The 25065-nt window shown below is 32.3% G+C and overlaps 2 long non-coding RNA genes and 1 pseudogene across 2 annotated transcripts; all 3 read right to left on the minus strand.

Annotated features, from left to right (window-relative positions):
- Nucleotides 1–6604: 6604 nt before the first annotated feature.
- LOC149554523 (uncharacterized) lies at nt 6605–7112 on the minus strand. Its single transcript, XR_016365236.1, has 2 exons — nt 7047–7112; nt 6605–6839 (listed from the first exon to the last, which is right to left on the minus strand). It is a non-coding gene; the product is annotated as an uncharacterized LOC149554523 (long non-coding RNA).
- Nucleotides 7113–8023: 911 nt separating this feature from the next.
- On the minus strand, nt 8024–11258 carry LOC149554524 (uncharacterized). Its single transcript, XR_016365237.1, has 5 exons — nt 10774–11258; nt 9074–9162; nt 8841–8942; nt 8650–8743; nt 8024–8559 (listed from the first exon to the last, which is right to left on the minus strand). It is a non-coding gene; the product is annotated as an uncharacterized LOC149554524 (long non-coding RNA).
- On the minus strand, nt 10596–10681 carry LOC149554525 (small nucleolar RNA Z103; annotated as a pseudogene).
- Nucleotides 11259–25065: the final 13807 nt, after the last annotated feature.

Raw genomic sequence — 25065 nt, forward strand, 5'->3', positions numbered from 1 at the left:
GTAACCTGTTTGGTTCTTGTTTCCCCTGCTCGGTGGGTGGCTTCATAGAAGCCTAGGTTGATAGGTGAGCCTCCATGATTCCTACTTGTGTGTGTTATGTGCAAGTTTTGTGAAGATGCATGCCATGAAATATTAGGGTTTCACCCTTGTTTAAGTAGAGAAGAATCCAAGTGCGTAAAGAAAACTCAATGTTCATGTTTTCCTAAGTGGATATGATTTCAAAAGTCTCTTGTGTTGTCTCAATGTGATGTAAGGAGATTGTGTCATTGTTACTATCTGTATATGTAGAATGAATGAATTGAGAAGTTGTACATGTATGTTTACTTGTAAAGAAATTATCATTTGAAGTTTTATGTGTTATGAAGGAAATAGTTGAGTTGTAGAATATATTGTTGCTACCATTTGAAATTGTGGAAGGAAGGTTTGAAAGGTTGTATGCTTATATTTCTTATTATTAATGAAATCTTCTATGTTAAATTTCATGTGTTATGAAGTAAGATTATATGTGATTCTCCTCTTTTGATGTATTGGTAGATATGTATTTCATAAATGGCATATAGAGGCAAAGCTATGAACAAAGTTGGTAGAATTCAAAATATGTGAGTTGCATTGAAAGATTATATGTTGTGTATTTCAAAATTTGTAATAAAATCTTCATGTTTGAAGGCTCACTATACATGTATAAAACATTATGTACTTGGTCCCCAAGTTCAATTAGGTTTACTAAGAAGGCTTAACCATCCTACTAGCAAATGTATTCATCAAATTATGAAGGAATGAAATGAGGGTTTTACATGAGTAGAGAGAGTGCATATTTCAACCTTGCTGAAGGTCCACATTTTCCTCTCTGGAAAATGTATGGGGAGGAAAATAAAATCCTCTCCTAGAACACAAAGTAATATTTTAATCAAAGAAAATCCCAAGAATCATAGGCTTGAGAGACTAGTAAGTATTATATGAGTACTACTTGTAGACCAAAGTATTATGATGTGATAATCTTCAAAATTCTTGTAAGAAACAAAAAGCTTAAATCCCGTGACCCCAAGTGTGCATAAAATTTACTTACAAGCAAGAGCTAGGACATGTCAAATCATTATCATATTAGCTTAGATAATTAACATTAATCTAGCATATACTTATTAAAAAAAGACTCCCATACTCCATTTCACCTTTTCTTGTATTTAAAAAAAATTATATGTAAAGGACCATTCATGACCATGTACCCTGGCGGCCATGTGATAGTCAAGCAACATTAAAAATAAGTAAAACAAGGGCTCTGTGAGAGCTAGAGTCCCTGCCTAATACAGAAAATAAATTTGATATATTTGCAAAGGGAGACTGAAAAAAGGAAGCTTAGTTTTTGTTTAAAAAAGTGGCTTGTGGTCGCTGGATGTCTTGCCCAAAAGCATTTCCATGCAGGGAAACTTCTGACTTGCTCATTTGTTCTAATCTACAAACGAAGCAGCATATTTATATTCTATAAATAAATTTATGTAGAAGGCACTTAGAGATATCAAGTATAACGAATTTATGTTTTAAAGACTGGTGCTTTTGCAGTAGGGGCAGTTTTGTCTGTGGCCACTGTAACAGTTGGCATTATCTCCTATGTAATTGCATCTGCCTTTGAGAGTTTGACTACTATTACACGTAAGAGTCGCAGCATTGCTATGACACAATCCAGAACCTCTTTTAGTGCCTAAAAATGCATAGTATCAAGAACACTATATGGAGTGATGACTGAGAACAAGCCACTTAATCAGCAGATAAGAGATAGAATTCAACTTCGAGTTAGTTGTATTTTATTGTAATGGTCAATGCAGATGAACAATTACCTAAGCTGGACTTGGAGTTTAGGCAATTGGCCAATAGAATTCTGACATGATTGTACAAAGTGAATATTTTTCCTTCACTTTGATTGCCATCTTTTGGCTTATGTATTAAGATTCTTTAATGACTTTTTTTTTGCTATGCATGGCAGATGGTATAAAAATGGCTCCTCTTGTATTATGTTTTTTCCATTTCTCCCCAGCTATTTTGCTAGATTTTTGTTCACTTACTTCCTCTATTGATGTTAGACATTATAGGTTTTTAAAACTGCAATGATGCAAAAATTGTCTTCATTTTTCTCCAGATGCAATCCAGGCACTTTGCCTGTTTTATAGTTTTAAGGTACTTTCGAATTCTAGTTGAAAGACTTATGATAAAAATCCAAGCCCATATGGAGATAATATCAAGGATAGATTGCATGGTTTCTCATATTCCTATCACCAAGTTCTATCATTTTTTACTGTTCCAGTAATCTGAAATTCAAGAAGTGAGCACATGTTGTCAAACAAGGAACAACGTTTGGCAAAATCAATAGCATTACTTCTAACTTCAAATTGAGAAAAAAAATCTACATTACCCTGCCCCTCCTCATGGAAGTTTCTGTTGCCCATGGGCAATGAGGCCATAAATAACATGATATGTAATAGAAACTTAGTATGAATTTTGATAGCAAGAAGAATGACATAATAAAAAAGGGAAAGAAATTAAAGAATTAAATTAATTTGTTTATATTCTGAAAGTCCTGCAGAGCTATTTGAACTGAAAAGGCATTAAAAATCACTATCATCGTCGTTGCTTTATATAAAATAAAGTGTTCAGCTCTAGTTTTTTTTGTACATCTGCTTGCTATTAGAAGTAGCTGTACTTTCAAGTCCCAAGGACCTATGATGAATTAAAAACAGTAGCACAAAGAATAAAAAATAGAGCTTAAAAATAGAGCAGCAAAAGACAAGACTCAAATATATCAAAGAGCTATAAAGTTTCTTCATGTTATTACAGCTGAGAGGAATGCTCTATTTATAGAGCTCATACATATTTCTAGAGGGTTCTTGAGAAGCTTCAAGAAAGGAAGCACTCTAGAGATTTCTACATAATTTTAAATTCACATTTTGCACAAAGAGAGAGGCTCCAAGAAGCAAGTAGAAAGTTCTGGACTATGCATTAAATGCCCAGCTACTATAATAAACATTATTTTTAACACCCCCCCATAATGTTTATTTGGAGAGAGTAGGAACATCTTTGAGCTGCAATAGATCTCTAAATTTCGTAGATTTTACAATAGACAATGCTTTTGTAAATATATCAGCAAGTTGATCTTCTGTTTCGCAAAATTGAAGCTCCACCTCTTGTCTTTCAATTAGATCTCGAACAAAATGATGATGCACTTCTATATGCTTGGACCTTGCATGATATACCGGATTTTTTGCTAGCTTGATAGTACTTTGATTATCACAAAATATTGTTGTTGGAGAGTCTTGTGAATCATGCAATTCTTCAAGTAACCTCCTAAGCCATAATGCTTCTTGAGATGCCTTTGATAAACCAATATATTCAACTTCTGTAGATGAGAGTGACACTGTTGATTGCTTCTTGCTACTCCACGAAATCGGTCCCGATCCAAGATGGAAGATATATCCTGAAGTTGACTTTCTATCATCAATGTCACCTGCATAATCAGAATCTGTATATTCAACTAAAGTAGGTTCTCCTCCATATTTGTATTCAATGCCAAGCTGGTAAGTACCCTTAATATATCTTAATATTCTTTTAGCCGCTTTCCAATGTTCAATGTGTGGATCTGCCATGTATCTCGATACAATACCAACTGCATATGCAATATCTGGTCTAGTTATAGCAAGATACAAAAGATTTCCAACAAGCTGCCTATATAATTTTCCATCCACTTTCTTTTGAGTAGAGTTAGCACCTAACTTTACTCCTATTTCACATGGTGTATTACATGGTTTACAATCACTCATATTGAATTTTTTAAGTACATCAAGAGCATATTTAGTTTGAGAGAGCATGATTCTTCCTTCTTCTTGCCATACTTGCATACCCAAAAAATAGTGCATTAGTCCTAAATCAGTTATTTCGAAAGCTTGTTTGAGTTGATTTTTAGTTATCTCAATATCATGTGTGTGATCTCCTGTAATAATCAAGTCATCCACATACAATACAATGATAACAACTTTATTATCACAATATTTTACATACACATCTGGATCAGCATTACTTCTTTTAAATCCAACTTCTAAGAAGTAATTATTAATTTTTGAGTACCATTCCCTTGGTGCTTGTTTGAGACCATAGAGTGATTTTCTTAATCTACACACCAAATTCTCTTCTCCATACTTAATAAATCCTGGTGGTTGTTGCATATAAATTTCTTCTTTTAAGTCACCATGCAAAAATGCACTTTTTACATCCATTTGAAAAATTTTCCAACCAAACTTTGCAGCTAAAGCAACTATTGTACGAATGGAAGTCATCTTAGCTACTAGAGCAAAGGTTTCAGTATAGTCTATACCTTCTTCTTGTGAGAAACCTTTAGCCACTAACCTTGCTTTGTATTTTTCAATAGCTCCATCTGATGTGAATTTGGTTCTATAGGTCCACTTGCAACCAACCACATTTTTGCCTTCTAGAAGTGTTGTTAGTTCCCATGTTCCATTCTTCATCAAAGAATTGTATTCTTCCTGCATAGCTGCTTCCCATTCTTCTTTTCCTTTTGCTTCTTCATATGTGTTTGGAGTGTCAACCTGCATCACCTTAGTCATAAGAGCATAGTTAGCAAATATATATCTAGGACCTTCTTGATAAATTTCTTTGATGCTTCTAAATTTCTTTGGATTTTCATTATCACTTTCTTGAGTCTCATCCCATGTAGTGGTTTGCACACCTTGACTTTGACTATTGGTAGAAGTAGAATTTTCTTCATCAATCAAAATTGGAAAGAAAGATAATGTTGGAGAATTATCATTCTTAACATCTTCATCAAACCATACATTTCTTTTAATATAGATTTCATTAGTTCTATGATTGTATAACCTATATCCTTTCGATTCCTCACTACATCCAACCATTATGCACTTCTCGCTTTTCCTTTCAAGTTTGCTCCTCCTTTCATCAGGAATGTGAGCATATGCTTTACAACCAAAAATTCTAAAATGAGATAGTGTAGGCTTTCTTCCACTCCATGCCTCTTCTGGTGTTATGTTCAAAACTGCTTTAGTAGGTGTTCTATTCAAGATATATACGGCAGTATGACCTGCTTCAGCCCAAAATTTAGCTTCTAGATTTCTAGAATGAAGCATGCACCTAGCCATTTCTATTATAGTTCTATTTTTCCTTTCAGCAACACCATTTTGTTGGGGTGAATAAGAGACAGTTGATTCCTTTTTAATGCCATGTTCTTTACAAAAATCTAAAAGAGCTTTATTCATGTATTCAGTCCCTCTATCAGTTCTTAGTATCTTTAAGTACTTTCCACTTTGTTTTTCAGTCAAAGCTTTAAACTCTTTAAACTTTTGAAACACTTCATCTTTCTTTTGTAGAAAATACACCCAAATTCTTCTACTATAATCATCTATAAAAGTGAGGGCATACCTTGATCCTCCAATTGATGATGTTTTGAAAGGACCCATTACATCACTATGGACTAAATGTAGAGGAGTTTTTGCTCTCCATGATTTACCTTGAGGGAAACTTTCCACATGTTGTTTTCCCATTGCACATCCTTCACACACCTTAGGGCTTAATGATATCTTTGGCAGCCCATGCACCATTTGTAATTTCTCCATAAGCTTGAGACTATGAAAATTGATGTGCCCCAAACGCTCATGCCATATCCTGCTCATATCATCATATTGAGCAATAGCACACATATGTTTATCTCCACTTTAGAAGTAAATTCTTGAAATTTATATAATCCATTCTCCATTTTACCAATTGCAATGACTCTATAATTATCATTGACATCCTTGATTAAGCACTTATCATTGTAGAATTCTATTTTATGTCCTTGACTTGCAATTTGAGATACTGAAAGCAGATTTGTTTTTAATTCAAGGACTAATTTCACATTTTTGAACAATCCATTATCAATTTTGACATTACCAGTCCCTTTAACTTCTAAAGCACTATTATCCCCCAAATATATTTTCTCTATATTATTTTCACTTATTGATTCAAATTGATTCTCATTATGAAACATGTGTTGTGTAGCACCAGAATCAATAACCCAATCTTCTTTGAAAGTATTATTTTCTTTAAGTGCAACACAAAATGCATTTATTTTAGAGTCTCCTAATTTTGGATAATTATTTACTTTCTTTTCTACATCTCTTTTCTTCTTGAAACATTCATTTGCCTTATGACCCATTTTACCACAATAATGACATTTCCATTTACTTCTATTATGATCTATATATGAAATACTCTTATTTTCATTCTTCCAATTTCTTTCTTTAGATTCATTTTCTTGTGACTTCTTATAATATTGTTTTCCTTTCATTACAAATGCTTGAGATTCACCATCAAATGATTCTTTTTCTTTAACTTGTCTTTTCTCTTCTTGAACCAACTTAGCACACAATTCTTCTGGTTTAATACTTTTTAATTTATCTGTAGTATCTAAACCCCTTATAAATGATTGATAAGATCTTGGAAGACTTTGTAATATAATTTGCACAAAATCTTTATCATCTATATCTTTTCCAAGAGAAGCAAGCTCATTTTTCTTTTCCTTTAACTTACTTAAATGCGGGACTATCTCTTGTGAGCTTGATAATTTCAAATTGTATAATTCAGTTGTGAGAGATAAGATCCATACATCACCTGAATTTTGATATAAATCTTTCAAAATCTCTCAAACTTTGACTCCACTTCTCTCATTACGAACTTCTGGAAAAACTTCTTCTGAAAGTGTAAGCTTGATTAGTGCTGCTGCCCTCTTGTCCCTTTTATCCCAATTATCTTGATCATTTCCTGGATTCGTAGGCCTTTGTTCACTACCAGTCACAATATCATAACAATTTTGAAGGGTTAGAGTGATTTCAACATGAGATACCCAATCATAATAATTTTTTCCATTTAATTTACTGTAGGCAAAGTCACACCAAGTGATTCCATTGTTAAATTCTCTCCCTTTTTTTTGGATGAGAATGAAAGATATTTAAAAACTTGAACACCCAAGCTTGAAACTGAAAAAATCTCACCAATTTGTTGAAGAAAAAAAAACTTTTCTTTTGCTGCAATATCCTTCCTTTGATGTAGTTTTTTGTCCCAAACCAAACTGTTGTTCACTCCTTAGTTACAACCTGCAAATGTAAAGATTCACACAAGAAAAACACATATATTCATTCCAAAAGCATCATATATTCACAGCCCAAAGAACTGAAAATGCTCTGATACCATGATGAATTAAAAACAGCAGCACAAAGAATAAAAAACAGAGCTTAAAAACAGAGCAGCAAAAGACAAGACTCAAATATATCAAAGAGCTATAAAGTTTCTTCATGTTATTACAGCTGAGAGGAATGCTCTATTTATAGAGCTCATACATATTTCTAGAGGGTTCTTGAGAATCTTCAAGAAAAGAAGCACTCTAGAGATTTCTACATAATTTTAAATTCACATTTTGCACAAAGAGAGAGGCTCCAAGAAGCAAGTAGAAAGTTCTGGACTGTGTTTTAAATGCCCAGCTACTATAATAAACATTATTTTTAACAACCTATTTTGGTTAGTCATCAGCACTAATACAACTTCTGCTTTCCTTTTACTTTCAGTGGAGTCTCAAATTTATTTTTTTGGGCTCACTTGAATCAAGCATGATAATGTCAAAACTGCGAAAAGCAATCTTCAACTTCCCATTCTTTTATATCTCCTGGCAAATTGCCAACATATAGAGTTCGGCTTGAACGGCTACTCATAGTGACTAATTTGAAAATATATTACAATGGATTATTATTCCTTGTTGCACATCAAATAATGGGTCAATTCAAACTTTAAAGTAGATTCACAAGATTTCAAAGTTTTTAAAACAGCTATCTCATAGAATAAAAACTAAAGCAGACCCTCCAAACTCAGTAAATAGCCCTACCAAAAGCTTTCATACTATTACAAGGCAAACCAAAATAACTATTGTTATGCCCAAGTAATGATTTCCAAATACCTCCATCGCTCCTTGTGTTGCTGGAAAATAGAGCCACTGAAGATTTATATGCACACATAACCTATTAAACATCATAATATGCTAGAAAATAGAGCCACTAAAGAACCTTACATTTCCTGTACAAACTTTAGCTAAGCATGCATTTGAAATACAACGATAAGCTTTGTGGGCATAAGCTTTGTGGGCAATAACATAGTATATCATGTCATCCCGATAGCAATTAATATGGTCATTATAACAGAAGCTAAAGAATAGATGATTTTAGATGATTTCAGCACTAGATTTGTTCACGATCCTACAGATATACCAGGGTGTGGGTGTCCATAGCGCTAAATTAAGAAAATATTTACATAAGAGCTTGTATTGTTGAAAATGATTTTCAACATTTTGTGGGTTTTATCGAGAAACTACTGTAAAGAAGTTTCCTTTGCTGTCTTTGTAACTATTTCTAGTATCTCAGAGCTACCATCAAGAGTATTTCCTTTTGTCCAGCCTCTTAGCATCTCTAATGTTGCCTTTAGCTGATCCATTGGGACCATAACACCTGCATCATGAACCTAGCTAGGACACCAGAACAGAAATTCCATGAATTAAAAATAAGACAATTATATATGGAAAACAATTGTTAACCACAGAGTGCATTTTACCTTGAGGAAACTAAGGGATTTGTGACTGGTTATTAAACCTGCTTCTTTGTCATCAACAAGGAAGGCTCCATGGAATTCAACCATCTTGAGTTACCTAAAAGAAAGTATTGAAAAGATTAACTTTTAAGTTTCACACTAACAAATTTCAACTGAATGAAATAGACATGGCATGTTATTTGGAGCATCATTACCAATTCAACTGCAAATAAGATCATATTCCCCTGCATATACTAACAGCTTGACTCCATCCTCTATGAGAGCAAGAATGCCAACCTCCAGATTTCGCATCCAGTCTGTAACCATAGCTTCATAAACAATAGTGCTAAAGGAGACAAATGTTCTATCACCAACTCCCAGAGCATCCCTAACAGAGATAAAAGAGAGAATTTCTCACGTTTAAGAGATAAAAGAGATAATTTCTCACATTGATATCCTCGGCTATTGACATACTGGAGTTGAAAATTGACGTGCAAATCAAATATGACGCAAAACAAGTAACAGTCCCCTTGGTACCTGGCAAGACATCATATTAGCTATGATGATAATATAATGATAGTCGACAGTATGAACCTAACTTGAAAAACCTAAAATGAGATGAAGCACAAACATCCTTTAAATACAATGTATAATCATTAGTCGGCTCCTAGTAGCAAATATCAAGGTCATGTAGATATTGGCATTGCGTAGCTCTCACCATCTAGCCATGGCTAAAAATAGAAAACAAAATTTACTTAAAAAGAAAGTAGAGATCTGAAGTGCACAATATTTCTCAAATTTCCACAAATCTAGTCAACAAAAAACTTAAAACAAGCTGTCGGCACTATTTTTGGTTTTCCCTTCAATTAAAAATTTATTAGTTGAAGATTTCAAAAGATGCTACATCACAAAACTTCTTTTGCAGTGGTTTCAATAACCAATTAGATTCATTATCTAATTCATTAGGTAGTTACAATATCTAAAATCAGAGCTAATAAATCTACAAACTATGCTGCCACATTCTTGACAAAAATTATGATTATGATTCCTTCTGTCAAATTCATTAATCTATATTTTAAATATAATAAATAGTTCGGTGGATTTTTAAAGGAGATGGATAAAATGTCTGATAGCTAAATTGATGATGATGCTGAGCAACACCTGTAATCTTGTTATGGCTTTTGCTTTCTGTCTACCAACATGTTCACTTCGCTTTTAGTGATGAGTACATGAGTAATGAAGAATGAAAATAAAATAAAATACAAACCTAATTAATTACAACTATATAAATACTAAATTTTAAAAAAATCTAATATGAAAATATGCCAACCATGAAATAAAATTCAGCCTACAAACATTGGAGAACCTAAATAACACGAGACTTTTCAGAAAAAATCTCAACCGTATCTTTCTACCTGTAAACAAAATAATAACGCAAAACAATGCATTCATTCATAAATCCATAAAGCCCTAATCAAAATATGTGTAATACACACAATTTTGGTACAAATAACGAAAGTGGAAAACATAATTCTTCTCGAACCGATGGTACAGTTCACAAATGATGATGAAATTTCAAAAACGATGGGATAGACAATTCAAATAATAAAATCTCAAAAACGATGGTAATGATGGTACAGACAAGGAAAGATAATGAAATCTCAACACCGAAGGTACAAATAACGAATGATTAATTTTATCTCAAATAATGAAAGAAACAAAGCAATGATAAATTTGTCTGAGATAATTTTATTTCTCACAATGAAGCAAAGGAGGATCCGATCTTCTGCTAGGAAACCATTAATCTGTGGCCGAACAAATACCAAAAGCATGAAGCCCTAAATTAATGGAGGGAAAGAAACGAAAAAATTGGAAGCACTGTATAATGACCGAAACAAACATGACCCTAAGGCTTTGGCCGCTAAAAAATGTCAAAAAAATAAATCAGAAAGAAGAACGATTACAAAGTGATGGATCAGGCAATCTAGCTTATCTCCAAAGAACGCGCACAGTTGAATCATTGTCGATCATTCGGGGAAAGAATCCTCATTTCCATCCATACAGGAAAAATAGCCAAGCAATTTATTTAAAAGCATAACAACTGAAAAAAGGAAAGAAATTATTTTCCAATGAAAGCAAAACACATACATCTATAAGAAAGATGAAAATTCACCAGTGTTCCCTTACACAAACCCCTAACTTGCCGAATTTATAGGAAACCTGGACGGTCGAATTGCGGTGGTTTATGGCATATCTGTAGAGCCGGCGATGCCCTAATCGTAGCCCGTGGCCTCCAGCAGTCGGCAGATCAAATGTTTATGGTGACACCCGTGAACCCTCCATCCCTCTTAGAAGTAGTTGTCTGTCGACACTGCTGCAATGAAAACATGGACATCCCGACGGTGGTAGAAAAACTTCAAACGTCCGACACCCATAACAAGTAGCGACACAGGCAGCAGCGTGAGGATTTCCCGGTGGGCTATCGCCCAGGTGAAAGCCTATCGGCTAATGAAAAAGAAACAATTCAAACACAAAACAAAACCCGCCGCTGCTGTGAATTTCCAATATTCAAAGAGTAAATATTCAGTAGTTATTCAGTAGTTATGTAGGTTTGAATGTGGCAATTAATACAACTGACAGAGTAAATGTCGAAGCGTGCAACCAACAACTATCCTCATTAAGAAAAGCTTTATAGGTGTTGCCGCTTTTTATTATTTCTTTTTCTTTTTCGAAAACTAATTAAAGCACTAGCAAAATAGAATGGACCAATAGGAAAATGGGAAAATTCGTCTTGACGTAAAAATTAGAAATATTAAACACTGTCAACCATAAGATATATTATTGTTTTCAAAGTTTCGAAGGAGAATTAATCGGTTATAATTAGCATGAAAACAATAGTCTCTGCCTTTTTAAAGGCAGGGACTAATAAGCAAAACTCAAAGTGACAGAAAAAGATGCAACATACCATTGGTGAGTTGCTAATCCACATGGGAGAGGGGACAAGGCATTTATTTCACTGACATGATTAAGACCTTTTTTTTTCACATACCCTCATGCCTAGCAAGAAAGTAAGATGCAAAATTTTGTAAAAACATTTCTCCCAATCCCATCTCACCTTGGTAAGAGGGCCAAGCACTTGGAAGAGGAGAAGAGGGCACCGACTACGGTGCAACTTATTTGCACCGTAGAAATGTGTGCCCCAATTCCTCTTCTGTTCAGATGTCAGTCTAGTACGCACCTGACATGTTTTGCTGACATTGTCCTTCATACTACTAACTTCTTCTTTTTTTTTTACTTTAGTCCATTGTTAAATTAGTCTATAGGACATTTTTATCTCAATATTGTATAATATTTTTGTTTATTAAATTAGTGTTATAATATTTTAAGTAGATTGAAGTTTTGAAATTATATATTGAATTGGTAAAAGTAAATTTTTTATTTTATTTTATAGTTATTATTACTATTATATTTCATAAATAATAATATAATTTAAACAAAATTTGTGTATAGTTGAATTTTGAAATTTATTAATTAAATTTATAATTTTTAAATTTTTTTGGTATTATGTAACTTAATTTAAGTGAGTAATAACAATTTATTATTAAATAATTTTTTGAGACGATATAAGTAAATCTATTTTAACTTATGTAATAAATAACTTTTTAATTTGATTGTTTTCTAATGCAAATTAATTTGGTATGTAATAAAATATAATTTGGAATATATTTAATAAGTATAATCATTTAGCGAACAAAAAGTTTGATTTAGATTTAAGGAAGAAAAAAAAAAAGCCACTAGAATAGAATAAATAAATCAACATAAAAGTATTGCCAAGTTTTTATATTTGATCTTATTAAATAAAATATATTTATTTATCTTATTTTTGTTAACAATATCACATCTCTACAATCAATATACTATTAACAATGTAAACGATGTCAAAAAACAATATACTATTAAAAATGACTTATATTCATAAATTTCATAAATTAACATTATCACATTTTTACAATCTATTTATAATGAAAATTTTATTTCAAATAAAGATTGCATAGCAAACCTTAAAACCTAATTCTAATTATAATAAACTAAATTATATTTTGTTTAAGCATTTTGACAAATGTAAGAAATCAATAGAATTTGTATCGAATACAATAAATAAATCAAGATAAAAGTATTGTCAAGTTTTTATACTTTTTCTCATTAAATAAAATATATTTATCTATCTTATTTTTTTAAAACAATATCACTTTTCTACAATCAATATATTATTAACAATATAAACAATGTCACACACAAAAAAAAAATATACTATTAAAAATGACTTATATTAAATAGTAAATCTTATTTTTTATTTTTGTCTATTGATATTAACTTTTGAAATATTAAATTAGGGCACCATAAATAAGTGTCTTATAAATATTTTCACTTGAAGACATTTTTTATTTGGTTAAATTAAAGTAGTTGCACAATATATAGTTGCATTTTTATTTCACTATTTTAAATGGTTAAATTAAAGTAGTTGCATAATATTAAATAATAATATTATATTTTTTTATTAAATTAGTGTTATATATTTTTAACTAGATTGAAGTTTGAAATTATATTGAATTGGTAAAGGTAAATTGTATTTTTCACTTTTTTCCATTCATATTAACTTTTGAAATAGTAAATTAGGGCACCATAAATAAGTGTCTTATAAATATTTTCACTTGGAGACATTTTTTATTTGGTTAAATTAAAGTAGTTGCACAATATATAGTTGCATTTTTATTTCAATATTTTAAATGGTTAAATTAAAGTAGTTGCATAATATTATATAATAATATTATATATTTTATTAAATTAGTGTTATACATTTTTAACTAGATTGAAGTTTGAAATTATATTGAATTGGTAAAGGTAAATTGTATTTTTCACTTTTTTCATTGATATTAACTTTTGAAATAGTAAATTAGAGCACCATAAATTAGTGTCTTATAAATATTTTCACTTGAAGACATTTTTTATTTGGTTAAATTAAAGTAGTTGCATAATATATAGTTGCATTTTTATTTTCATATTTTAAATGGTTAAATTAAAGTAATTGCATAATGTTAAATAATAATATCATACTTTTTATTATAGTATTATATATTTTTATCTAGATTGAAGTTTGAAATTATATTGAATTGGTAAAAGTAAATCTTGTGCAAGAATTTTAAATTTTATTAATTAAATAGAGAATTCTAATATTATGTTTTTATTTGATATTATATAATTCTAACAATAAATTTGGTCAAAAAAATATAAACATAATACTAGAATTATAGATTTAATTAATAAATTTCAAAATTTATACACAAATTTTGTTTAAATTTTATTATTATTTATGAAATATAATTTTAGTAATAACTATAAAATAAAAAATAAAATTTACCTTTACCAATTCAATATATAATTTCAAAACTTGAACTTGCTTAAATATTATAACACTAATTTAATAAAAAAAAATGTTATACAATATTGAGATAAAAATGTCCTATAGAGACTAATTTAATCAATGGACTAAAGTGAAAAAAATAAAAGTTAGTAGTATGAAGGACAATGTCAGCAGAACATGTCAGTTGCGTACAAGACTGACATCAGGGCAGAAGATGAATTGGGGCACGCATTTCTACGGTGCAAATAAGTTGCACCGTAGCCGGTGCCAGGAGAAGAGTTGGAAGCTTGGGAAGTGTTCCTAGGAGGATATTTAAATTTTCAAATTTATGTGTCAGACCCTGTCAATGAACAACAAATATAATCAAGTCAACATCTTCAAAAGGAGTTGTATGAGCACGTGAGCCTATACTAGGGAGCTCGAAATTGGAAAAAGGAGGTGTAAGAAAATAAAATAAAGCAATTAAATGATCTAGAAAGAAGAGCACATGAAGTTGGATTTAAGGTAAGTTTTTGGGTGTTAACGAAAGTTGGATAGATTTGAATTTAATAAGATTTAAACTATGTTTGAAGATAATTAACATAAAATAAATAGATTATGATATTAAGTGAGCTTCTTGTTAATTGTTGAAAGTTAGATTATTTTTCTCTTAGCGGCTAGGATAAAATAAGAGAAAGAAAATAAGTTTATGACTGTAGTAGTAATAAGTTAGAGGATTTAAGTTGTGTTTGGGAACTAATAGAATTAATTATCATATGGTATGTCTTTTACGTAATGGAAATGCGTACTATTGCGTACTATTGAGTTGGATTATGAATATACATATATAGATTAAATAATTAATTAAATATTTATGTAATAGTGGGTCGACTTTGGGAAAGTACCACACATAGAGAGGTTATGTAAGTGGGTAGATACATGGGTAGTAGATAGACTTGAGGATTTGAATGGTATTGGTATAGTGGCGATAAATTTTTTGAGTATGGTGGGCATCCATCATTGTCAGAGATGAAATGTGAACAATTCCAAATGTTATAGGTATTATGTAGTTTAATTCAATTAAGAGTTGATTAATGTTATGTGAGTAAGTTCTTTTATAAAATGAATTAATATTAAAGTCTCATGATAATGGTTTTTAAAAAAATTATAGTTAAGGAAATAATTGGAAAGAAGACTAATAATTATTCTAAAATTAAAATAAATAAAGTATTAAATGAAATAAAAATAATTGGATAATCGATAATCAAATTTAAATCCAAACCAAATAATTTAATAAGTAGTAAAAAATAAGCAAAACATAAGGACCTAGTAGAAGTATTTCCAATTGAACAAAATTGGAAGAAGGTTAGCGGGTATGCAGTCAGGGAGTATACATATAAATTTATGCTCATGGATGGTTATGAAGGAATGATGTGTTATATCCAAAACTAGTGGTAATGAGTAAGTCATCAATCAATAGGAATGTTCATTATTAACCTACAGTATACTTGTTTCTTTCTTTAAAAATAAATAAATAAAAAATAAAAAATAAAAATAAAAAACAAATTAGTGTGTTTTGCCTTGGTAAAATTTGGGCATGACACTAGATAGAGGGTTGTCATGATATTCCTTCATAATCTTCCCTTTAACTTTGGAATTTGTTGCAAGAAGTATTCTTCCCCTGTATAGTATGAGTTCTTCCACAATTTTGAATTCATCATTGGTTATGTTTTCCTCCATGATCTCCTTAGTCCTTGGATCTTTAGCATATTCTATAACAATTTCATTTTTCCAATCACCTGTGATACTAGTAAGGGTATTCAATTGGCCTTGCTTGGATAAAGCATCTGCTACCACATTATGAGTTCCTTTGACGTATTCAATATCAAAATTATATGTTTAGATTTTACTTACCCATTTTTGTTGGCGATCATTAAGGTCTTTTTGATTCATGAAGAACCTCAAGCTATTATGGTCTGTTTTAATATTGAACCTTCCACATACTAGGTATTGTCTAAATTTTGCCAATGCATGCATGATAGCTAACATTTCCTTATCATAAATTGAGTAGTGTCGTTCTATCTTTGAAAGTTTCTAGCTTTCGAAGGCAATAGGGTGTTTGTTTTGCATTAGTACGGCCCCAATTCCTCACTAGAAGCATCACACTGTAATTCAAAAGGTTGTGAAAAATATGGAATAGCTAAGACTGGACAAGAACTCATTCTTTCTTTTAACTCTTCAAAAGCTTTTTGTGCTGCCTCATTCCATCCAAAATTTCTCTTTTTTGTCAAGTCTATTAAAGGAGATGCTAACTTGGAAAAATTCTTCACAAACTGCATGTAATAGCTGCATAATCCCAAGAATCCTCTAAGTTGAGTTAGGGTTTTGGGTTTCAGCCATTCCCTTATTGTTTTAACTTTTTCTTTAGCCACGCTTACACTGTTGGCGTTGATTTTATGGCCGAGATAGAGAATTTCATCTAATCCAAATTCACACTTTGATGCTTTTGCAAATAAGGATTCAAATTCTAATATGCTCAGGACTTCTTCAATATGTTGGAGATGTTCTGCCCATGACCTACTATAGATGAGAAGGTCATCAAAGAAAATAAGGAGGAATTTCCTGAGTTATTTTTGGAAGATATGATTCGTACATGATTGGAAGGTGGTCGGGGCATTGGTGAGGCCAAAGGGTAGAACTAGAAACTCGAAATGTTCATAATGACATCTAAATGCTATCTTGGGAACATCCTCCTTCCTCATTCTAATTTGGTGGTATCCTGAACGCAAATCAATCTTAGAAAAATACACTACTCCATGAAGTTCATCTATGAGTTCATCCACCCTAGGAATGGGATAACGATTTTTAATAGTTTTCTTATTTAGTGCTCGATAATCTATACACATTCTCATTGTCCCATCCTTCTTTTTCACTAGTACTACTGGAGATGCAAAAGGATTGGAACTAGGTTGAATATGTCCCATTGATAGGAGTTCTTGAATGGCCTTTTCAATTTCATCTTTATACTTTTGAGGATGTTGGTAAGGGGTGGTGATCACTGGTTTAGCATTCTTTTCCAACTCTATAATGTGTTCAAATCCTCTTTTGGGTGGCAATCCTGGTGGAATTTCTTCAAACACCCTATGATGTTTCTTAATGATAGGTTCAATATCTATATGGATAGTTGATTCCTATGGAGTGGATTTGTTTAATACCAAACATTGTGCAACCCATTCTCCTCGACCATGCTGTAATATTCTTTCTATTCTTTTGCATGAAACCAATTTTGCAGAATCATCAGGTATTCCTTCCAATGTTATTTCTTCCCCCTTGTGCTCAAAATGGATTTTCAAGTTTGGAAGGTCAAACCTAAAACATCCCAGAGAAAATATCCATGGACCTCCCAAAATTATATCTGAGTCTAGTGGAACCACATGTAGGTCTTCTCTGATGGTGTGCTTTCTTCCTAATGTGATTTCTTGTTGTGGAATCACCTTTGTACATCGCACCAATGATCTTGTGGCTTGAACAGCAGTAAAACCTTTGAACTTATCAATTTTTAATTTCATTTCGTTAACAAGTTTTTCATCAATGTAGTTATGGGATGCTCCACCATCAACTAGTGCAATGACTTTCTGTCCATTAAGAGTGCATCTAATTCTTAAGACCCGATTTTTGGAGGGTTGAGTCATAGTGGCTATCACTCCATATTCTTCTCCCTCTGCCTCTTCTTCATTATTTTTGTCACATTTTGCCTTTTTGTTGACCTTTTCTTCCTCAAGATCTTCTTCCATTCTTTGGATGCGGCCTCTTTTTTCACATCTATGTCTGAGTACCCAGTCTATTCCACAATTACGACAAGTGTTTCTTTTTTGGTTGCAGTTATGGCCTAGCTCCCATGGCTTTTGGCATTTAGAGCATAAATTCTTCTTCTTTAGTTCTTCTCGATCCTTTGTAGGAACAAACTTTTTGTAGGTTTTCTCTTTATTGTAATTTTTCTATTGGGTTTACTCCATGATTTGTTGTTTGTGGTTGAAACTTCCAATCTTAATGCTATTTCAAAAGCATCATCTAAAGATGAAGGTTTTAGGGAACTTACTAGACCCTTTAATGAATCTCTTAATCCTTCTATGAACAAGTAGGTAGAGCGTACATCATCTACTCCTATGACTTGGACTGGAATCTTTTGGAATTCTTTAATATAATCCTCTATTGTTCCTTGCTGCCTTATTTGAGTTAATTTTTAAAAGTTTTCTTGAGGATGCCTTGTATCAAATCTCTTAATGAGTTTTTGAGAAAATTCTTCATAGGAAATAATATTTTGGTGTCCTTGAGGAACAAGGCCATGATGCCACCAATCATGTGTTGTGCCTTCTAGGTGAAGGATCGCAAATTGAAGTGCATATTCTTTCGTCATTGGACTAAGGGTAAGATAAGTGTTCAATTTTTGTAACCAAGTGCATACAGTAAGCTTTTCTGATCCATCAAAATTTGGAAGTGTTATTTTATTTATTTTACTTCTAAAGTCTTGATTTTGATGTCTTTTATCTTTCCTATGGGTTTCTTGTCTGTTGGCTTCACAGAATTCTCTGAATGTTATTAACTCTCTGATCTCTGGTTCAAGATTGGCATAAGCTCTTGCATTCTCAATAGAAGTATTGGTTATTTGTCCCTCTTCTTCCATCAAGGGGCCTTCCCTAGGTAAGAAGTGGGTTTGGTACTTGAGATGGTGAAGCTCCATTATTTTTTGAATGGTTTGAACTTATGTCCCTTCCACTAGAATTATTGTTTTTTAGATTGTTTATGGAATTTCCCATGTTTTGCAGTGCTTGATTTGATCTTTCTATTTGCTCTGGTAAGGTTTGGTTTATCTGTTCTATAACATTCCTAATTTCATTAGATAATTGCTCACTCATTTTTGCTCCTTTTTTCATTTACTATATTTTCAGGATGGCAGGATCAGGCTCTAATACCAGTTGTGATGACCCATTTTTAATCCTTTAACTTGATATTCAATTTTAGGCATAAATTAGGAAGTCATCCAAATTAAAACAAGCCTATGATCCTTACTGCTATTAAGATACTTGAGGAGTTGAGCATTAAAATTAATTTATTTATTAGTTTGTTTAGAAGATTTCTTTTCATAGTATCAGATCATCTCCTCTCTCCTGGCTATGACCATCTCAAGATGGTAGAATGACGGTGCAGAGGGCGCATGAAACAAGCTACAAGCGATTCCCTTGAGGACATCCATCAGGGGCTCAAAATTACTCTGCCTCTCCCTCCACCAACTCCCTATCTTCGAATTACATAGTAGGAATGGGAGATAGACTCTCTATACTATAAATGAAATACCATCCAGATTTTCTCAATATATATATATATATATTCTCAATGCTTAATAGCATATATTGATTTAATTCTATTAATATGTATTCTCATACCCATGCAAAATACTTATTAATTCAAATCTATATTTGAAATGGTATTGGACTGAATCCATAATCACACAATTCACAACATAAGATTCTATACCATACGTATCGTTTAATGCTAATATCATATGTCACGAATCAACAATGATTATTTTATATTTCAATATTATTGCATTCAATGCTTGAACTATACGGAGGTCGGGCAGAGGTCGGGCATACTTGAACTTCCACTGTGATGGCATTGTCCGGCAACGTCAGCACCGTGGGACGGAGGTACTCTTGTACTTTGGTGCATAGTAGAATAGTGATGTCGTGAGGATGGCCAAGCATTCGACAATGTACTTACAGAACTGGATGCGTGATATAATATTGTTACCCCCTTATTTACATTTTCCTCTTGTTTTATTTATGGCTTTTTCCTTCCTTTTCCCGTGTCTTTACGTATTGCGCCCTAAGGCTATTAATACATTTAGGATTTGTCATGTTGGAAAGTCGTGTCCATGCTACTTCCAACGTTTAGGGTTAGGTTTAGGTTTTTAATTAAATATTTACAAAGTATAGTAAAGATTTTAATTAATGTATTAAAATTAATATGTAATTTATGATGTTTGATTTAATTAATATATTTTTAATATATGTTGAAGAAAGCAATCATTTTATAAGATAATAATAAAAAGATAGGAATTAATTGAAAAGAAGTCACATATAATAATTTCAAATACAAAATTAATTAAATAATTGTAATGCATGAATATTTCAAAGAAATATTAATCAAATTCATTAAAGAAGAACTATATTAATTTTGGTTCATGACAAGATCATATTAATTTTTTCATGGAAATCTGTAATCAGAACTAGATTCAACATATGGATGTGTTATGTCACCTGTTCCCTTACACTTTGGGGGAAACAACATTCAATTGGTACCTCAATCTACAACTAGCATCAATAAGAGATTGAAACTCTTTTAAGAGAAAGTTTTTGGCACAATTGAAGGTCTACATTGATCCATCTATCCTACATCATTAGTTCATCTCAATTAAGAGGAATCCCCATGAGTCTATTTCATGGTTTAATCATTGCTTATATACGATGTATTAAAGAATGAAGTTTCCTTACATTGTACCAAAAAGGCTATCATCAAGATCTATTTGGGAATAATGGATTCATTAACTTCTATTTTTCTAATAAGGCTCCCACCCAAAGACATTGATACCATCAAAAATGTTTTCAAAGAGGTTGTTACATTCACGAAGTAGGTAGGTCCCCATGGTGGAGGGAAATTTGTGTCTTCCTTCACTTTGAATAATGCAGTAGCCATACCACCATTTCTAACAGGACCATCTACTATGCCCAATCAAATGCCCCTGTTGAATCAGATACCTTCACTATAATAGGTTACTATTGCTCCGATGCTAACAATTACATATTTAGGATATGAGCCCCAAAAGACTACATTCTTTGAGAAGAAGGCATCTCCACCCGCTAAACTCGAGAATAATATGATTAGTGAGTTTGAGGCCATGAAGAAGACAATGGTTCTATTATCCAATGAACTCATTAGAATAAAGAAGAATTCCTCAAGAAACCAAGGCAATCATCCAAGACAACTTGCTGCCCAAAACAATTATTCTCAAAATCAGAGCATAAATTACAGACCCTATAGTAGCATCAACAATGAGAATAATGGTATTATAGGTATGAATCCAAGTGAAAATGGATATGGGTAAAATAATGTTTCATATCATCCTCCACAAATTATGGAGGAAAAATCGTTGCAATCTAGTGCAATGTTGTTTGAATGATATGATAATTCTGTTGGAGAATAAAATGATGAAGATGATCAAGAGGAGTTTGTGTTCCCATTCAATGAAGAGAAAGAGCATGGACACTCTGGGATACATGTTTTTTGTAGCAATAATATGAACACAAAAATTTTGAAAACTAGAGAAGAGTCTCTAATGGATGATGTATTTCTATGCTTACATCCTACTCCCCTATACATGCAGGTCTATAACATTGCAATGCATTATGAGGCTCCAACCAACATTACCCAGATAGTTTGAAAGAAATTACATGTAAAGGATGAGGTTTTGAAAGGTTTTATGGATAACATAACAAGAAATTTGAAGTATCTCAAAGAAGATCTGAATCCAAACATCCTTTTGTATCCTAACTATTGTTGCTTCCATTAAAGGATTCATTCAGAGTTGGAATGTGCCAATTGTCAAGATGCGGTATCTAATGTGTTAGCGTAGATATATCAGCCTATTGAAATTTCTAGAAGTAATGAAATTGTTACAAGTTTTGATGTTGCAATAGTTTTGGACATCCTAGGAAATTTTGAGGATGCAAAAAAATTTGAAGTTCCAAAACTCTATGGAGTTTCAAAAATTCTCAAAGTTGCAAAAAATGATGGAAATGTAGATGATCTTGAGGTTGGTGAGATTTTTGAATTAGGAAGTCATCAAGAAGAAGATACCAATGCTTCCTAGTGTGATATTGATCCCCCATTGGATAATGATAAGATAACTCACTTAGAACAAGATATGTCATCAGATAAGATGGATAGAATAATTAATTTGGTCTCAAGCTTGATTGAGGAAATGTCTATTTATGGGTATTCTACACATATTTAAAACTATGCAATAGAAAATTCATGCAAAGTTCATCCCTTTGGGTTCCATTCAGAAGTAAGTTGTCCTATTTTTTTTAGCTAGGGAGATTGCCATGGAAGGCAAGTATGATTTTGAACATGCTTCTTTGAAATATGAGGGAGGAAACGCCTTGATTAATGATATTAGTGAACCCTTGAATTTTAAAAGAAGACTTATGATTGACTTTTCTAGTCCCAAGGAGCCTAAATGTCACAATTCATGTTTATGGCTAATCATGGTGATAATAAGGATAATAAATGCAATGTTCTATTTTTTGGGTCTTATTTTGATAGCTATATTACACGACCGACGTGTATGTTTCCATGTGCATGCAGAGTTGTGTACCATGAGATAAGACCACCAGAAGGAAAAACTGCAATGTGTTAATGTACCCCTATGGTGGGGGACTCATTAAATCAGGTGATATATTTCCATTATCCCTTTCAAGTTGACAAATTTCAGTTTATGATGCTAAAGGTAAAATAACTTATTTGTGGATTAATCATAACCATGGAGAGTTACCACAACTTTTGATTTTTGTGTAATTTGTGTCCAAAATTTGAACCAAGATTGTCCAAATTTTATTTTTCTAAGTATAAAGACAAGTCATCTTTTTTTAGAACTATATGGATTGGTTTATTACTACTGCATATAATGAGAAATCTAATGACAACCAAACCATGTTCTTATTGTTTGAGGTTTTATATATATAATTTTTTATTCTTTTTTTAAAAAAAATTATTCTTTTTAATTAGGTGCTAGTTTTGTTTGTTTAAAGTCTATTTTGTTTGGGTTTTTTCATCTGTTTCTTCTTTTGATTTTTTAGTATTTGAGTTAGGAAGTTAGTGCATTTTGTCAGGGCTATTCCCGACATGTGGTCCATTCTATCTAGTCTCAATTTATGGTAGAGGTATTTCTTTGTCAAAACATTTGGATATCTTTATTTCTTGTCAAAACTAAGTACAGGTGTCACTCACAGGCAAGAAAAAACTTTCAACCTTAGAACCATATTCTAGATTGATCTCTCTCAATACTTTGTAAATTTAAAGAATCGATCATCCATGTTGCTCTCAACTAGGGTGGACAATATCAAGGGACAATTCAAAATTCACCAGTTTGGATGTAAGATTTCCCCATAGGTTTATGAAGGTCACTGTTTTGCGTGTGAGTTTACCAAAAAGTTTAGTAAAAGAGGAATACAAGAGTTATTAGATTGGAACAGATTCAAAAGGAAACACCAATGCCTTGGTTGCACAATCTAATTGTGGTAAAAATAAAAGTAAAAGAAAAGAAAAGAAAATCAAGACGGTGTCACAAAAGGGATTTTAGAGCTTGGCATAAATGAAAAGTTAAGTGGAGCTAGGATATCATAATTGCTAGTGTACTTTGCACAAAAAAAATCTTCAAGGAAGAATCAAGTGGAAGCATTTGAGCTTCATGAAGTAAGCAAATAGATTACCAAATATGCAAAAATAAGCAATAGATGACTCGTTAATAGCCCTCTCAACAAATTCTCACATCTAGTCACACAATGATTGGAAATGGGTTTACAAGGATTTTGAAGTCCTTTTCGATTGGGAAAATATTTGTTATAAGTTGTTGGGAACTCATGGTTGTTGGCACCTAGGAGTGTCAAAGGAATTAAGACATTGAACATGCACTAAGCATGAAAGTTGAAAATTTTGAGTTTTTTGATTTGAAGTACACAAAAGCCACTTGTGACATTCGAAATCAAGTTGTAGGCTTAAAACGAGTAAAAAAATTTCTTGTTGATAAAGAAATACCTTTGTGATTTATTCCTTTTGTCAGGGCTATTTGTTGTGGTTCCACAACACACACCCCATTTTTCACTTTGAAAATGGGGACCCCCTTTTTTTGGACCATAGAAGCTCGTTCCTCAAAATAGGGTATGTTCCAAGGTGCCCCAAGGAATGGAAATTTTATAGTTTAGGTTTAGGAGTTAGTGTCATTTTAACCTCTACTACAAGTATATTGATTTTTATCTTTTGTGTAGGTCATAATGACATCCTCATCATCTGTAGTAGAAATAGTTACCATGGTATTGCATGTGCATAATCCAACATAGGCGCCTTGGGATTTTAGATAGAAGAAGTAGAAGGAGTTCAATTCCATGAAAATGTTGGACTATAAAGAGGGAATAAATCATCAAAAAGATCATTAATAAGTACACAAGAGTGCTCCTAGACCCCTTCTAGGAAAAACCTAGAAATTGTTTTCAAAATTGGGAACTTTGATTTTTGGGTGATTTGAGCACCTCGTGCACTTCGCTAGTGGTGCAAAGGTAAAAAAGTGTGTAACTATAAAGTCTTGGAGATGTCCAAGGTCCCAAAGAGGCTAAGGTGGGCAGGTGCACAATTTTATAAGTTTTGGAGATGCATAAGCGCATAGGTGCGCAAGGTGCACAAATGTACCTAAATTATCAGAAATATTAAAAATAAGTACACAAGCCAACTAGGCCCCATTTGAGAAAAAATTAGAAATCATTTTCAAAACTGAGAACTTTGATTTTTGAGTGAATTGAGCACCTTGCACACTTTCTTGAAGGTGTCCAAGTGCACAATTTGATGATTTGGTGAAGGAATTGTCTTTAAAGGTGTGCAGGTGCATATATCCAAAACATCTAGAGGCCCTCGAGGTCCACAAGATTACCATGGCTTCCTTGACTTCTATAATAGTTAAGATCACACTCAAAAAATTTATGTTCCAAGAAGTGTACAAGAAGTCACACTTCATGATTTTCGTAGGAAAGAGAGGGAAAATGATGAAGCTTTAGACTTGTTAGATCCTCAAGAAATCACCTCCTCCATTCAAAAGTTTAAAGGGGAACATCCACACATCATTTTGGTTGAAGGTCAACAAGACCCAAATGCTAGAAAGTAAAATTTGTGGAGTTCAAAAAATTCCCACTCTTGGAAAATAGTGGAGT

This window comes from Cupressus sempervirens, chromosome 5 (genome assembly GCF_028749045.1).
Source record: "Cupressus sempervirens isolate cs-2001-9-10 chromosome 5, ASM2874904v1, whole genome shotgun sequence".
Taxonomy (NCBI): Eukaryota; Viridiplantae; Streptophyta; class Pinopsida; order Cupressales; family Cupressaceae; genus Cupressus; species Cupressus sempervirens.